General features: G+C 40.0%; 1 long non-coding RNA gene across 1 annotated transcript; it reads left to right on the plus strand.

Moving 5' to 3' along the window:
* The first annotated feature begins 560 nt into the window (after window positions 1–560).
* Window positions 561–3,717, plus strand: LOC125519819 (uncharacterized). The gene is made up of 6 exons (XR_007288332.2): window positions 561–734; window positions 810–944; window positions 1,430–1,489; window positions 2,125–2,405; window positions 2,729–2,862; window positions 3,427–3,717. It is a non-coding gene; the product is annotated as an uncharacterized LOC125519819 (long non-coding RNA).
* The last annotated feature ends 1,374 nt before the right edge of the window (window positions 3,718–5,091 follow it).

Raw genomic sequence — 5,091 nt, forward strand, 5'->3', positions numbered from 1 at the left:
ACCGGCCTAATGTAACATCCCAAATTTTTAGATTTGGAATGTTAATAGGATCATTATTTTTTTCATCATGATTTCTGTGCATTTTTTAATTTTCTGAATATTCAAAGAGTTTTTCAACTCAAGGCAAAATATTTGGAGTGGAGATAACATGACTTCTTCCTTGTTAAATATAGTTGGAAAAGGTTTATAATATTATTTGGATTATATTAGGATTTTTTAATGCTCTTTATATGCTTGTATTGCATAAAATATTTTTAAGTGCATTTGTGTTTTAAAAATGTGCACGGTATTTTATATTAGTATTAATATTTTAATGTGTGTTCTGATATTTTTATTTATCTATACGCTATTTTTTTGCCAATAATTGTCCTGTGCGGTATAAAAGTTTTAGAAAGCTTTTACTGTTCATTTGGGCTCGCAGTACGCAGCCGTTCCTATCCGCTGCTCACCTGAGCGCAGCGGAGCAGCAGGGCCGAAGCCCACCAGCACCGCAGACTGAAGCCACCGCGCAGTTTTTTTCCAACTGTCCCGCTGACGCTTGGGCCCGCCAGGTCGTCTCTTTCCTCAGGACGAACTCCTGTTCTTTCACGAGTTCTTCTCGCAAATATTCCCCATCTTCTCCTCTGCCTTTTTTGGCAAAATTTTGTCTTCCTGTGCTGTTTCGCTGCGCCCCAATATCGCGGAGTTCAACCGCTGTTGACCTCCGCCATCGCCGTTTCCGTCATCGATAGAGGGTCCCTGAACATGCCCTCCCCTCTGTTATCTTTGCTTTGATATCCTCTATCTCCCTCATATCTTGTTTTGCACAGGGGAGCAACCAACCAAGCACTTCGACCTCGCTCCGCCGAACACCGCCTCCACCCATCCCCTCACCTGCGCCGGGGAGCAACCGGAGGAGCGCCGCCGCCCACGCCCGAGACCGCCGCCGTTTTCCTCTGTACACGGTGAGCACGAGCGCACAGGAGATCCTTCCAGCAATCACGAGTTGACACTTTGCATAGCTACAGTAAACAACACAGTAACAGCTGCAGTAATTTCAGAATAGAGTTTTCTTTTGTTTTATTTTCAGATTTTTCCTCTAACTTCTTTTAGCTATATCTTTTAGTCTACATATCCAATTTAGGTGATTCTTTTTCCTATGCACTCACAAAAACCAGTACTTTGTCACAATACCAACTTTGCACATGTTTGCACTGTTTAAATTTGAATTTGCTCAAATTTGAATTTAATCTTCCGGAGGCCATATCTTTCAAACCGTTGATCCAAATTAGTTGATTCTGTTTGCATTGTGATCCTACTAGCATGTAGATAAGATATACCTACTGCTATGTTCTGTTATTTAAGTTTTTATTTGGATTCCTTGCTGCTGACTTTATTGTGGTGTTATGTGAGTACGGTTTATTTATCGGTGCCTTCGTTAATCGTATAGATTGTCCGGAGTGCGAGTGGATCGGAATTAATCGTTAGAGTACTTCAACAGCGTTTCAAGGCAAGTTTACACTTCTAGTTTTGCTCATCCTATATTCTACTGTGCATGTGTGGTTTTTATGCTATGATATATGTTTGGTTTGATATGTGTATCCCGTGTGGTCATGTGTTGGTATGGATTGTGTTATGTGATGGTGTGTTCAACTTGCTATGGTAAACGTGGGTTTGTGTCGAGTATTCCCTGAAAGCGGTGAGTGTTTATAGCCGCAGGCTCGGGATTATTAACCAGGTGAATGCGTCACTCGCAGAGCGCTCTATTGTCCCTAGAGAATGCACCATTGATAGAGCGCACTTGACGCGAGGTATAGTTTTCGGAACATAAATCAGGTGAATGCGTCCTTGGCAGAGCTCTCTATTGTTCCTAGAGAACACGCCACTGACAGAGCGCACTTGAGAGATACTTCTGAAGTTCTTCTCATGTTTATTTAGAATCTTTGGGTTATCTTGGGCGAGTAAATTAGGGACGGTTGTGAGTTCAGGTAGTGGAGGTAGGTGAAGACATTCTTCTCCAAACTAACTTGTGCGTTTTGTTTGTCATACATTGCTTTGTGGATGTTGGTTTGCTATATCATATAGTGTGATTTGCCAATACATTCAATGTATTGACCCTTGTGGCTGCAACTTATCATGTTGCAGGATTTTCAGACGATCAGTGAGATACAGTAGGGTCGCGAGTCTTCACTCAACATTTTCGCCAGTGGATATTGATGGGACTCATTGTTTGTTATGCTGTCGTTCCGCTGTTATTATTGAATAAAGCTAGCTATGTTCTATTCAGTTTGTAATAATTAATAAATTCTGGATCATACGTTGTAATAAATGATGCACTTGTTATTTGATATTCATATGTACTGTGTGTGCTAGCAAGTCGATCCAGGGATGAGCACAGTGAGCACAAAGACATCGAATCTTATCAGGTTCGGGTCGTTACACCTAAGGCCTTCATCCATATTAGTTTGTTGTCCTCTCTATTTGTATCGTGCTACTGTGTTGCTACTGTCATGAGAAACTCCTTTATCTTTGCATGTTAAAGTTTTGCAACCTATGATACATGGCAATACTTTGAGGGTTGAGATAATTGGCACTAATTAAATAAACTAATACCTCTGTTTAAGCAAGACTACTATGTTGCTAACTTTACCCATTAAGATAATGAGGGTGCTTCTATTTGTTACTGTATGTTTCATCAACTAGTCTCACTATTGCAGTAATCTCACTCTCTCAATATATGTGCCAACAGGGATGCTCGATTTTGGTGGAACTGCACACAAACTTTGGGTGCTTCATTGCCTCAACTGCTTCCTTCGTTTCTTGTCAGTTTCTTATCTCGGCTTCCAGTCGAAGGAAATAGTAATTGATATGCTACCTCATAAGGTTGGTACCGGTCTTTATCCTGATTATTGTGCTTGTCATATGTATTGGTAATTTGGTATTATGCTACTGTTTGCCGATTTCATAAAGGAGTAACTTGGAGCCTGGACTCGTAGGCAAATCATTACATTAGGCGATTTTAGTAGAACTGCACAAAAAGATCTGATGGACAAATACATATGCTGATGCTATGTACTCCAAAGTTCACTCAGACAAGCATCGATGTTGATAAGAAGAAGTTCCTATATTCATTCGAGTATCAACCAGCATCAACCAGTTGTCAAACTCCAAGTATTAGGAGAGTGAACGCCAAAAATATTGCTTGGCGCATAGCCCAGAAAAACACAGTCCAGTCTTTGGTCCCAACTTGTGCCTTTTGGTTATTGGCACATATGGTAGCGAACTATATGGCATGGAGTCTAAAGATTCCAGAAAAGTTGGTTGACGCGTATATTCATCTGGCACTTAATTAGTCTACATGCCAGGGATGTTCCATTTCAGTTAAACTGCACAAAAAATTTGGGTGGTTCATTTTATCGACCGCCTCCTTTCTTGTCTGCAATGTAGAATTTTGGCGAGCTACAGGACCAAGATGAGCCAGTAAACTTGTTGGATAAAAGTAGTGGCCAAGTTTCTCAAACCTCCCTCAGCATCGAGGCCACTATCTCGAGGATAAACCTACAAGCAAAGTTCAGATTGTCTGTGCTGCCTCTTATGTACTCAAAAGTTTACTTGTACAAGCATTAATTTTAGCAAGAAGTACTTCCGACTGAACACCATTTACCAGTATGTACCCTATGTAATTAAAGTTTGTGCATGGATGATATTGGTTGTGATCTCAATCATTTGGATGCATAAACATACTGAACATGTGTATATCTGAATCTTTTTGTGAATTATCTATGAATATTGTCTTGTGATTTATCAACCATTTGGATGCCTAGACATGCTGAACTTGTGTATATATTAATCTTTTGAGTTGTTGATTGTGAATGTTGGCTATGAATATGAATGTGTCCTGTGAACTTGAGTTTGATACGAATGTTTACCTCTCCTGTTGTACTTGTGTGTGAACTTGTTAGTATGTCTACTCTGGGATTTGTGACGTGTGGGTGTCAATGGCACACCTTCTTCCCGAGAAGAATTGCACCTTCTTGTTAGGATGTTTTTGCTCTGTCTTCCCCCTCCCTCGCTCAATCCCTGCCATAATGTTTTCGGCCTCAAAACAAACATAGTACTTGATGTCTACTATGCAGCTTTATTCTTGAAGACACGTGTTGTGCCTCCAAGCGTAGAGTTTTGTAGGACAGTAGTAATTTTCCCTCAAGTGGATGACCTAAGGTTTATCAATCTGTGAGAGGTATAGGATGAATATGGTCACTCTCAAACGACCCTGCAACCAAATACAAGAAATCTCTTGTGTCCCCAACACACCCAATACAATGGCAAATTGTATAGGTGCACTAGTTCGGCGAAGAGATGGTGAAAAAAGTGTAATATTGATGCTAGATATATATTTTTATAACCTGAATAAATGAGAACAGCAAGGTAGCAAATAGTAAACGGGCACAAAAATGGTATTGGAATGCTTGAAAATGAGGCCTAGGGTCCATACTTTCGCTAGTGCAACGTCTCAACAATGCTAATATAATTGGATCATATAACCGTCCCTCAACGTGCAACGAAGAATCACTCCAAAGTTCCTATCTAGCGGAGAACATAAGACATAATTGTTTGTAGGGTACGAAACCACCTCAAAGCTATTCTTTCCAATCAATATATCCTAGAGTTCATACTAAAATAACACGAAGCTGTTCTTTCCGATCGATGTAACCAAGAGTTCATACTAAAATAATACCAAAGAAAATATAGATTCATAATATTCAATCCAACACAAAGAACTTCAAAGAGTGCCCCAAGATTTCTACCGGAGAAACAAAGACAAGAACATGCATCAACCCCTATGCATAGATTACCCCAATGTCACCTCGGGAATCCATGAGTTGAGTGCCAAAACATATATCAAGTGAATCAATACGATACCCCATTGTCACCATGAGTATTCAATTGCAAGACATATATCAAGTGTTCTCAAATCCATAAAATTATTCAATCCGTTAACAACGAAATCTCAAAGGGAAAAACTCAATTCATCACAACAAGATAGAGAGGGGAAAACACCATATGATCCGACTATATTAACAAAGCCCGCGATACATCAAGATCGTAACA

Source organism: Triticum urartu, chromosome 1A, assembly GCF_056163025.1.
Source record: "Triticum urartu cultivar PI428250 chromosome 1A, HENAU_Tu73, whole genome shotgun sequence".
NCBI lineage: Eukaryota > Viridiplantae > Streptophyta > Magnoliopsida > Poales > Poaceae > Triticum > Triticum urartu.